Source organism: Morus notabilis, unplaced genomic scaffold, assembly GCF_000414095.1.
Source record: "Morus notabilis unplaced genomic scaffold, ASM41409v2 Scaffold115, whole genome shotgun sequence".
Taxonomy (NCBI): Eukaryota; Viridiplantae; Streptophyta; class Magnoliopsida; order Rosales; family Moraceae; genus Morus; species Morus notabilis.
Genome location: NW_010361020.1, coordinates 1,492,734 through 1,505,542, shown reverse-complemented (window position 1 = coordinate 1,505,542; position 12,809 = coordinate 1,492,734). Strand labels below are relative to the sequence as shown.

At 34.1% G+C, this 12,809-nt stretch overlaps 1 long non-coding RNA gene across 6 annotated transcripts; it reads left to right on the top strand.

Moving 5' to 3' along the window:
- The first annotated feature begins 967 nt into the window (after nucleotides 1-967).
- On the top strand, nucleotides 968-9,684 carry LOC21410821. Of its 6 annotated transcripts, none has more exons than XR_002902184.1 (7): nucleotides 968-1,615; nucleotides 2,502-2,784; nucleotides 2,875-2,953; nucleotides 3,106-4,523; nucleotides 4,632-5,175; nucleotides 5,615-6,053; nucleotides 6,535-7,398. It is a non-coding gene; the product is annotated as an uncharacterized LOC21410821 (long non-coding RNA). The 6 variants fall into 6 exon arrangements; XR_002902185.1 differs by having other exon boundaries at nucleotides 2,875-4,523; nucleotides 5,615-5,737; nucleotides 5,906-6,053; XR_002902183.1 differs by lacking the exon at nucleotides 6,535-7,398 and adding an exon at nucleotides 9,323-9,684 and having other exon boundaries at nucleotides 2,875-4,523.
- Nucleotides 9,685-12,809: the final 3,125 nt, after the last annotated feature.

Genomic DNA, 12,809 nt, shown 5'->3' with positions numbered 1-12,809 from the left:
CCTAGTTAATCTTGTCAGTGAAAATTGATAAAATTACTTTAAAACCTATAACAATATCAATTCAACACTATTTAAAATTAAATCAAACATATAACTAACACGTTAATTCAATTGACATACAAATCCATTTATAGCTTGTGCCATTTTTGAGTTATGTCGCCATCTAATGCTAAAAATAATCGGTCCTACTACTAGGGTATACGACTAGCATAGAATGCTTATATTTGTGTTTCTACGGTAAGCTATCATATCGGTCATGTGTATTCTGATCATTAGATTCACAGTCAAAATCACATTAAAATAAAAGTAGGCAAAATAAATTATTTTTTATATAGCTTTAACAGTTAAAAAATAAAAAACCTACTAACAATACATTTTTTCAAATGTTAACATAGACGCAATAAATATTTTGGTTAAATAGTAGTGAAATCAAGAGAATGGGGTTAAAGTTTCAATAATCGCTTATCCAAAATTATCGATAAACATTCCATATGTTTGTTTCATATGTTTAAAAATTATTCTCAAAACTTTTTTCTTACAATATTTTATTTTACAAAATTTAGATTTTGTTTAACTTTTTTTTTTTTGGTTAAAATCTATAAACTAAATAGGCCATTCTTAATTTTTTATTAAAATTTATGAACCAAACGAGCATTCTTGTCTAAGGTAGTTGATGAGTTGGTTTTATACCGATTTATTAAGCTCTTACAAGTTTAATATTAGCTAGTTCTAAGGTATTAAATTGACAAATTGATGTCTTTTTTTATCTAATTTTACAGGATGGGTAAAAGATTAAGTAATCTGCCAGCTTAGGTCCAGAAAAGCCCACCTAATAGAAGCCTACGCCATAGAAGCCACATTATAAAGGCCCACAATTAAAAGGCCCAATCTCAGCCCAGCAAAGCCCACACATGGAGGACATTATTCCAGCCAAAACCGACATTGTGTTTCATTCCGCAGAGCCTTCACGGTATTGCTTCCTCTGATTACACGATGAATTTAGGGCTTTCATTTGTAAAGAGTGCTTCCTGAGTTTATACGTTGGAGTTGGGGGCTGCCTTGGAGAAGATAAGAAGTTGCGACTAAAGTGGAAAAAACCCTATCTAACCAAGGGTTTGAAGATGGAAACCAGAGGAAGATCCAGGCAGAGAGAGAGAGAGAGAGTGGCTGAGAGAGAGAGATTTGGGGCAGAGAGAATCGATTTTAAAAGAAAAAAATAGGCGGAAAAGGGTTTTTGGATGGGATATTCCAGAGTTTTGAATGGGATATTCTAGAGTTTTTTCACTGGGATATTCCGGGGGGATTTTTGGCTGGATTTTTCAAAGATTTTTGGCTGGAATTCCATAGGGAAACATGAGTGCTTTGCTGGGATTTTCCCCAGAGGGAAACATGGGATTTTTGCCTGGAATTCCAGAAGGAAACATGGTGATATTCTAGAGGGAAAAAGAGAGAGAAATAGAGATTAACCCAGGGCTTTTCAAGAGGGATTGGGCCAGAGCTTTTGGAGATTGACCCAGAGGGATTGCTAAGAAGGAAAGGCTAATTCTTGCTGGAAAACGTTCGGCCATTACAGATTTGCCCTTTGTTCTTCTTTTGTTCTTTCAGATTTTCTATGGTGATGTCTTCGAGACTTTACTGTGGTTTATTTAATTTCATTATGGTTTAATACTTTTAGTTAGAGATTGATGGATCCGAACCTGTGAAGAGTGTGTTCTATTGTTCTTAGGGCTTTTTATTTATTTAATTTGGAATTGATCATAGTGATGTTTCAGATAGAGAAGCTATGTGATATGAAACATTAAATTGTGAATTGAATCTTGGATGTGAATAATATTCAAGAAAAATATAGAACATGCCATGAGTGGATGAGGATTAACCGAATATGGATTCAAGAAAATTCATGTGGTCAGTTTAAATTGTAACCGAGAGGGAGATTTAACCGAAAAAGGATTCCACAAATTCTAAGGCATCTCATATTGAATTAATCTAGAATAGATCTGAAATAAGGATATTTGAAGTTTAGAATGTATGTGATAGTTGATTAGACCCAAAATATGGATAATTGAGCATTAGGGACCATCTCATGGTTAATAATAATTGAAATTCATTCTTTTGAGCTTATGGATGAATCGGTGTAGGTGAAATCAACTCTCTAACGTTTTCTCTCATTGAATTCTTTCTTAAATCTTGCATCTTTATATTTTTCTAATCTTTAATCTTTATTTAGTTTTACCTCACATTACTCCAAATTTCACAATCTCGAATAACATAGTCGGTTTAATCACTTTATTTGTGAATTTTACCAATCCTCGTTGGGAAACGATATCTTACTCATCATTTTATTACTTGAACGATTGGTGCACTTGCTAGTGTTAATTTTATCGCATCAAGTTTTTAGCGCCGTTGCCGGGGATTGAGTTAGAAATTTACATTTATTGTGGTTTAACCCGTTAATTTGAGAACTCTTATTCACTATTTTTTGTTTTTATTTTATTTTTCAGGTTTTTCTTCTCTAGTGCATGACACGTACTAGTGGGGAGATACTTGAAGAATTTGATCCCGAAATTGAGCGAACAACCCATCATTTGAGGAGAATGGCAGCCGCACCTGTTAATGTGATGAAGGACGAAGTCAATGAAGAGGAAAACATACCATTGAGGGATTATGCCATGCCATCAATGGAAGGAGCCAAATATAGCATAAGAAGACCGTCAATCAAAGCAAATAATTTTGAGATTAAACCGGCCATCATTCAAATGATTCAACACTCGGTACAATTTGGAGGTAAATTTTCTAGAAATTTGTGATACTTTTAAGCACAATTGAGTGTCGGAAGATGCTATTCGCCTGAGGCTTTTTCCATTCTCATTGAAGGATAAAGCAAAAAGTTGGTTAAGCTCTTTACCTTCAGGATCCATCACTACATGGGAGCAAATGGCACAAAAATTTCTAGGTAAGTACTTTCCACCTGTGAAAACTGCAAAATTGCGAAACGAAATTATTATGTTTTTGCAGGTAGAGAATGAATCACTCTATGAGGCATATGAATGCTTTAAAGATCTACTGAGAAAGTGTCCTCACCACGGGCTGCCAATATGGCTTCAGGTACAAACATTTTATAATGGTTCTACTGCCACAATCCGCAATATGATTGATGCAGCTGCAGGTGGAATAGTCATGAGAAAAACACCTGAACAAGCCTATGAGTTGCTCGATGAAATGGCTACAAATTCTTACCAATGGCCTGCCGAGAGACTCCCTGCAAGGAAGGCTACGGGTTTACATAATGTTGATGCCATCACATCTTTGGCGGCACAAATAGAGGCTCTCAATAAGAAGATGGATGGACTACAACTCCTAATGTCAAATACATGTGATTTTTGTGGAGGCAGCCACCCGAACCATGAATGCCAAACAGGTAACCAAGTCTCATCTAGTTCACTTTCTGAGCAGACACACTTTGTATCAAATTTCCAAAGGCAAAACAACCCGTATAGCAACACCAATATCCAGGATGGAGAAATCACCCGAACTTTGCTTGGAATCAAAATAATGTGAAGCAACCACCTCCTGTATTCCCACCTCAAGAGAAGAAATCAAATTTGGAGTATATGATGGCTAAGTTCTTGAGCACGGCTGAAACAAGATTTCAGAATCAAGAAGCCTCAATTCGGAATATAGAAGTTCAAATAGGGCAACTTGCAAACTTGGTCTCAGGGCGTACACAAGCCTCCCTCCCGAGCAACACCGAAAAGAAACCCAAGATGCAAGGTCATAGCATTGAGGAGTGGGAAACAATTGGATGAGCCAAATACTAAAGTGGCCGAGTCCAACATACAAGAGGATTCAACCATTAATGAAGAGAAGGAAGCAACAACCACTCAAGAGGAGAGGTTGAATTTGAATAAGAAAGCTAAGGGAAAAGGGGTGGTGAATTCTGAAAACTACATGCCCCCTCTTCCATACCCACAAAGGCTCAAGCAAGACAAGCTAGATAAGCAATTTTCTGAATTTTTAGAAATTTTTAAGAAATTACAAATTAAGATTTCTTTTGCTGAAGCTTTGTCACAGATGCCCGGCTATGCTAAATTCTTGAAGGAAATCTTGTCCAACAAAAGAAAGTTGGAAGAACATGAAACAGCCATGTTGACAGAAGAATGCAGTGCCATTCTACAAAATAAGTTGCCTCATAAATTGAAAGATCCAGGGAGTTTTACTATTCCTTGCCCTTTAGGAAATTCGTATTTTAATAAAGCTTTATGTGATCTAGGTGCAAGCATTAATCTTATGCCTCTTCTAATTTTCAGGAAGCTTGGTTTAGGAGAAGTTAAGGCAACCACTATGTCCTTATAATTGGCAGACCGGTCAATAAAGAGACCGCGGGGAATTATTGAAGACGTACTAGTAAAAGTGGATAAATTTATTTTCCCCATGGATTTTATTGTCCTTGATATGGAGGAAGACCGAGAAGTGCCTATAATATTAGGAAGACCTTTCCTTCCACGGGAAGAGCTTTGATTGAGGTGCAACAAGGAAAACTCATTCTGAGAGTGAATGATGATAAAATCGAATTTGACATGTATAAAATTATGAAACATCCTTGTGACTCTTTGTCATCTTCTTGTTTTTAGGTGGACATCTTTGATGATCTTGTTGAGGAGTGCCAAAGGGAAGCACTTAAGGATGATCCTCTAGAAAGATACATTGCTATGGATGAGGATAACACATGTCCAGAGGAAGCCGAAAATTTAGAAAATTTGTTGGAAATAAATTCAAAGAATTCTGAGGACATGAGAGAACAAAAGCCAAAATTAGAACTCAAATTCCTTCCATCTCATCTCAAATATGCTTATTTAAAAGAACATGCATTTCTTGTAATTATCTCTTCTTTATTGATAGGTGAAATGGAATAAAAATTGTTGGAAGTTCTAAGAAGACATAAGAAGGCAATAGGTTGGACCATAGCATACATTAAGGGGATCAATCCATCCATTTGCACACACAATATCCTTAGGGAGGAAAATTTCATGCCCAAGGTTCAACCTCAAAGGCGCCTCAATCCAACAATGCAGGAGGTAGTTAAAAAGGAAGTGGTCAAATTGCTCGACGCAAGTATTATCTATCATATTTCTGATAGTGCATGGATTAGCCCGGTACAAGTAGTATCAAAGAAAGGTGGGATAACAGTGGTTGAGATGAGAATAATGAATTAATGCCCACTAGAACTGTTATAGGGTGGTGTATGTGTATTGTCTATAGAAAATTAAATGATGCCATAAGAAAAGATCACTTTCCCTTACCATTTATTGATCAAATGTTAGAGAGATTGGCAGGTTATAGGTATTATTATTTTATGAATGGCTATTCTGGATACAATCAAATCCATATTGCCCCCGAGGACCAAGAGAAAACAACCTTCACTTTCCCCTATTGCACATTTGCTTACAGAAGAATGCCTTTCGACCTCTGTAATGCACCGGCGACATTCCAACGTTACATGATGGCAATCTTCTCGGACATGAACGAAAAAATTTTGAAAATTTTTATGGATGACTTTACATTGTTTGGTCTAACATTTGAAGATTGTCTTCATCATTTATCTTTGGTTTTGCAGCAGTGTGAAGAAACCAACCTTGTACTTAAATGGGAAAAATGCCATTTTATGGTTTAAGAAGGGATCGTTCTAGGGCATAAGATCTCCTCCAAGGGGATTGAAGTTGATAGGGCAAAGGTGGAGGTGATTGAGAATCTACCTTCACCTACTATAGTTAAAGCTGTTAGAAGCTTCCTCAGGCATGCATGATTCTATAGGAGATTTATCAAAGATTTCTCAAAAATCTCAAAACCTCTTTCTAATCTCCTAATAAAAGAAAATAAATTTGAGTTTTCTAATGTGTGCTTGCAGGTATTTTAGGTGTTGAAAGAGAAGCTTGTGACCGCCCCTATTGTAGTACCACCAGATTGGAGCCTTCCATTTGAAATGACTTTGCTACAAGCCTAATAAAGACCTTTTGATCTGAGTTTGATATGGTTGTCGACATTAGTGGAGACGGGTAAGAAAAGCAAGCTTATGAAATTCAAAAAATTACTCATACATTCTCTTAAGAGATTAAACAGGGATTCTGGTTTGAATAAGTTTATTAGGATTGCAATTGTTTAAGTGTGAAAGGTTATTTGTTTGAATAGTTGAAGGGATCACAGGTAGGGTGAGGCTTGCACCGGATTTGAAATTCTAGACTTTGCATGGTTTGAGATTTTTCTGGAATTATGAGAATTGTGCAATCTTTGAGGCTTGCTTGGTACATCAAACTGAATCGATTCTTACGCAGTTGTTTTGACGACAGTTTTAGATTATGCTTTATTTTGTTTCATCTTTTTGCTCAAGGACTAGCAAAATGTTAAGTTTGGGGGAGTTTGATGAGTTGGTTTTATATCGATTTATTAAGCTCTTGTAATTTTAATATTAGCTTGTTTTAAGGTATTACATTGACAAATTGATGTCTTTTTTATCTAATTTTGCTGGATGGGTAAAAGATTAAGTAATCTACCAACTTAGGTCCAGAAAAGCCCATGCCATAGAAGCCACGCTATAAAGGCCCACAATTAAAAGGCCCAATCTCAGCCCAGTGAAGCCCACACACGGAGGACATTATCCCAGCCAAAACGACATTGTGCTTCATTCCTCAGAGCCTCCACGGTATTGCTTCCTCTGATTGCACGCTGGATTTAGGGCTTTCATTTGTAAAGAGTGTTTCCTGAGTTTATAAGCTCGAGTTGGGGGCTGCCTTGGAGAAGATAAGAAGTTGCGACTAAAGTGGACAAAACCCTATCTAACGAAGAGTTTGAAGATGGAAACCAGAGGAAGACCCGGGAAGAGAGAGAGAGAGAGATTTGGGGCGGAGAGAATCAGTTTTAAAATAGAGAATCAGTTTTAAAAGAGGAAAACAGGAACGGAAAAGGGTTTTGGCTGGGATATTCCAGAGTTTTTTCACTGGGATATTCCAGGGGGATTTTTGGCTAGATATTCCAGAGATTTTTGACTGGAATTCCAGAGGAAATCATGAGTTTTTTGCTGGGATTTTCCCCAGAGGGAAACATGGGATTTTTGGCTAGAATTCCAGAGGGAAACAGAGAGATATTCTAGAGGGAAAAAGAGAGAAAAAGAGAGATTAACCCAGGACTTTTCAAGAGGGATTGGGCCAGAGCTTTCGGAGATTGACCCGGAGGGATTGTTGAGAAGGAAAGGCTGATTCTTGGTGGAAAACATTCGGCCATTACAAATTTACCCTTTGTTCTTCTTTTGTTCTTTCAGATTTTCTATGGTGATGTTTTCCAGACTTTACTTTGGTTTATTTAATTTCATTATGGTTTAATACTTTTAGTTAGAGATTGATGGATCCGAACCTATGATTTCTGAGTTTCAATTTGAATGAGTTACAATTTATTATTCTTCCGTGAAGAGTGTGTTCTATTGTTCTTAGGGCTTTTTATTCATTTAATTTGGAATTGATCATAGTGATGTTTCCAATAGAGGAGCTATGTGATATGAAACATTAAATTGTGAATTGAATCTTGGATGTGAATAATATTCAAGCAAAATATAGAACATGCCATGAGTGGATGAGAATTAACCGAATAGAGATTCAAGGATTCATGTGGTCAGTTTAAATTGTAACCAAGGGGGAGATTTAACTGAAAAACGATTCCACAAATTCTAAGGCATCTCATATTGAATTAATCTAGAATATACATGAAATAAGGATATTTGAAGTTAAGAATGTATGTGATAATTGATTAGACCCGAAATATGGATAATTGAGCATTAGGGAATTCTACCATCTCATGGTTAATAATAATTGAAATTCATTCTTTTGAGCTTATGGATGAAACGGTGTAGGTGAAATCAACTCTCTAACATTTTCTCTTATTGAATTCTTTCTTAAATCTTGCATCTTTATATTTTTCTAATCTTTAATTTTTATTTAGTTTTACTTCACATTACTCCAAATTTTACAATCTCGAATAACATAGTCAGTTTAATCACTTTATTTGTGAATTTTACCAATCCTCGTTGGGAAGCGATATCTTACTTATCATTTTATTACTTGAACGATTAGTGCACTTACTAGTGTTAATTTTATCGCCTCAGTAGTTGAAGACTACCAACAGATAACATTCTTCCACCATTATTCAACTCATGGTAAGAAAAAAACATTGTGCTATTCTCACGACCATTGAATTGTCTGAAAGGAGTTGCCATGTAAAGTGGACTCCAAATGATGCTAAAAAGCAGCGTGGCGTCCTCAGCTCATGATATTTTTATTATAATCATTAATTCACTTGTCGATATCAAGATTCGACAATTGATACCCACGAATACAGAAAATTAGTTTATATGTGACAATTTTTTTCACCGTATTGAAAAACTAGTGATGGTTAACTATCACTTTGCACAACTTGTTTAACTCGGCTAACGTAGTCACTGACTTTACTGAGCGCATATGGATCTTTAGCAATAATATTGTTTCAATGGTGGAGAAGATGACTAAAGCACCCCATTTATATTTTTCTTCCTATTTGTATTTTTTTTTTGAGAATTCTAGAATAAAGTAAGAGAAATAAAACTTACAGATAGTTAAGTCTTGTTAACCCTAATTTTAACTGTCTGTTGGGATTTTTGATCGGCATTATTTTACAAATTGAAGGATTTGATTTTGGGTTTGATTTGGAGATTGATTTTCAGCTGTGATTTGATTTTTGGATATTGATATGCTGCAGGTTTTATAGTTAGAAAGAATCGGTTTTGATTGAAATTTGTTTCCCTTATCTAGTTTCCTATTTTGATGAGTCAACTATGATTATTTTGGATAACTTTGATGATTGATGGAATATGTTTAAGAAACTATGATTTGCAGCAAGTATTTAAAGAAACTTTTTTATTGAATTGATTTGATTGAAGTCAACTTTTATATGTTTTTGGAAAGTTAAATTTTGATGAGTTGCTTAATTTGCAAGAAGAGATTTTACTCTATTGTACCAAAATGTCCAAGTTCATGGAATATTCGACAAGAATTATACTGCATTATAGTGATATTAGGAATCTGTAAAAGTTGACTTCGAATCAGATTCTATAGCTCTGTTGCAGTGTTTGTTGCAACATAATTTGCAACAATTGTTGACAGCGGATGGCATTAAAGATCTTTGACAACTAGTTTATTTAGCTATATATTTGGAGTCTCATAATGGTCTCGGTGGGCTTTAGAGCCTTAGAATTACTGAGAGTCAATTCATTTTGTGAGTCTTTATTTTTCACATTCTTCAGGAGAAGACGATTTGAAGTGTTGAAGGGAGTTCAACCAATGTTCTTCGAGAGAAGAATTAGAAGTTTTGGAGCGCATTGCCAGCCAAAGAGAATTCGTCATGCAGTTTAAAGACGAGTAGTGCTCATTGAACAAATCCGGCTAATTGTTACAGGAAGACCTAGGCGGCAATTAAGAGAGGGTGTCTTTAGATTGCATAAGTCCATTTGAGTTGTAACACTATTCAATTAGTGGATTATTTAATATTTAGGTGTGGCCCTGCTGATAAGTGATTACCGAACCGTGATATCAATTTCCTGTGTTTTTTTTTTACTATTTCATGTGTTTCTTATATTTGCTGCAACAAATTTAACAACAAAGTTTAAACCGGTACTGTCAAATCTTTTTTTGTCAGTTTTGCTTAATTTTTAAGTTTGATGTGATATTTCAACTAATCTAATAAAAAGGGATGGTCATTTGTGTTAATGTATCGTGCTATTGTGGACATGAATTCGACAAAACATGTTAGACCTCAATAACATGACACGAATTTAAAAATTTGTCAGAAATCGACTAAAACACTAGTGCATAAAATGTTTATTATATGTTTGTAACAAAACTAGCATGTGGAGAAGGTTAACGTGATCTGACATTGAGCTGGGAATCAGGCACGTAGCTTCCCAACGTATTACTGTTTCCAATTTTTATGAATTTTGTTTCGTTGGTGGGGAGATTTTTCCCATACATGTATGTATGTACACACACGTGTGTATATATATATGGTCATGTTGGATAGTTTTGTATTGTATTTTAAAGTGTATTATATTATGTTGTATCATTCTAATACAAGATAATATTTTAGTGTCATGACATATTATATAAGAGATCACTGATTGCTTACTCTCCAATTTAGGGTGTTTTCTTTCGATTAAAGTAAAAACAAAATAAGAAGTAATAAAGGTGATAGACAACCTTACTATACAAAGCTTTTGCAGCTTTGGTTTCAATTTTTACATGCTTGGTTTCAACTTAAAATGTGAGGAAGGGTACCGGCAGATTTAGTATTGTAAATCTCTCGCACGGTTGAAATTTTGAAATCAGTTTTTTTTTTTTTTTTTTTTTTTTTTTTTTTTTTTTTTTTTGAAATAATGGAAAAAGGAACTGCACAATTGAGATTTAGATATTTAAATCTATTTTTTATATAAAAATAAATAAAATCTGGAAGTGGTTTTTCTAGTTCTAATAATCTTTCTTTAGTAAGAATGTGTGGTCAATTATTTACTTATAGAACAGCAGATTTGGACCCAGTGACAACACCTCCTGAAGTGGTGTTTTGGTAGACTTTTCAAACTACATTTGGGGGGGCTTGATTGCAGCATTGAATACTCCAAGGCCTCATTTTCACATCAACGCGATCCAAAGTTCTTGTCCGATGTTGCAGAAGACAACCAAGAGATAACAGTCTTCTACCATTATTTAGCTTTAAATCTAATGGTAAGAAACAACATTTGTTGTGCTATTCTTTCGTCTATTTAATTGTTTCTCAACCCTTCCAAGTTATTTGACATAAATTGAAGATCGTTAATTGTACGTTGATAACAACGATAGGCTATAGCTAAAGGATGTACCAGCATATCAGTTGCCATGTAAAGTTGATTCCAGATCATGCTAAACAGTACCGTAGCATCCTCGGTTCTTCTTACATTGTGGAAAAAGTAGTCCAAGTTTTAAATCTAATTAATTTGTTCATAATTTGAATTTGGATAATCTGCTGCATTGTGATCTGTCCTTGTTATTTGTTACCTTTAATTGGGTTTTTTTTTTTCTCTCGCTAAGAAAATAATCATTCATCCAAAAAGAAGATCAAGAAAGTTCCACCCTGTGTGCTCGTTATTTTTAGTGGATTACAGGTAGTAATCTAATAGATTATTTAGGGATCGGCCCTGGAAATGGCCAATGATACGTGTTGTTTTCATGAATTAATTAAGTTTGTAGATTACCGAGTAAGGTCTTAGATTACTACGGCAACCGACGCCAGAGACAACCGGTAGTCTACATAAAAAAAGACGAGAATGTTGGTGGATTACCGTTGGTAATCTGGTAGATTACTCAGACGATAAAGTTGCCAATGAAGGAGGCCGAACATTATTGGGTCGATTAACGCTGGTAACTTAGTAGACTACTCCACAGTCGAGGAGATGATTTCTATAAAATGTATTTTGTTGACTTTTGACCAGTACTTTAGAGTGATAATCATAAAATTATCTTTTCCTATTAGAGGGGAAAAATTCTTATACCTTATTGAAGTCCGTTCCTATAAATTAAAGTTGTCCAAGAATAACCAACTGAATCTTACAAAATGCGTTTGTCTTAATCTAAAAAACCATATTCAAATTAAAGATATGATTTGATTGATATATGGCGTTAATAGAAATGAAACGTGTAGGACATAAAAAATATTGATAAAATTATAAGATAATCATTGTTTTTCACCATCCTATTATTTATGTCATCAAAAAATATTCTAGTAGAATATAAAATGCATTCTAGTAGAGTATAAAAAATATCCTGCCAGAAAAAAATCTATTAGAATATGAAAGATATCATATTAAAATATTAATGACATAAATGTTAAATTTAAATTAATGATAGAAATAAAATAGTGTTATTTAAAATATTCTAGTAGAATATAAAATGCATTCTAGTAGAGTATAAAAAATATCCTGCCAGAAAAAAATCTATTAGAATATGAAAGATATTAATGACATAAATGTTAAATTTAAATTAATGATAGAAATAAAATAGTGTTATTTTTTTTTTGGCATTCTTGAAAATTTCCGATATATATATATATATATGTATATGCACATATTTTTTTAGTGTTTTTACACATATCTATATAAAAAAATAATAATTGTTAAGAGCTTAAGAGCATTCATCATATTAAAATATTAATGACATAAATGTTAAATTTAAATTAATGATAGAAATAAAATAGTGTTATTTTTTTTGGCATTCTTGAAAATTTCCGATATATATATATATATATATGTATATGCATATATTTTTTTAGTGTTTTTACACATATCTATATAAAAAAAATAATAATTGTTAAGAGCTTAACAGAGCATTCAGTTTAAAAGGCATATTTACGTGTAACCTGTAAAATTACAAGTATTATCTGTGAATATGCTAAGAGAGGCTGCATATCCCTTAGTTATCCAATACTCCAACCTGCTTAACCATCTACAGTTCCTCTGTGTACATGGGACGGAATGATAGTGGATATGGATGTAGAATAGCCTCATCTAGGTATTGGCTAAAACTTTGTCCCATTATTTATGTTCTAAAAAATTCTACAACTTGCAGCGCGCAATAATGTATATAAGTTAAGACGTTTTACATACATACATACATGCATGCATCAAGCATGCACTTATGTTGGATCCTTAATCTAATATTAGGTGTAACCTGTAAAATTACAAGTATTATCTGTGAATATGCTAAGAG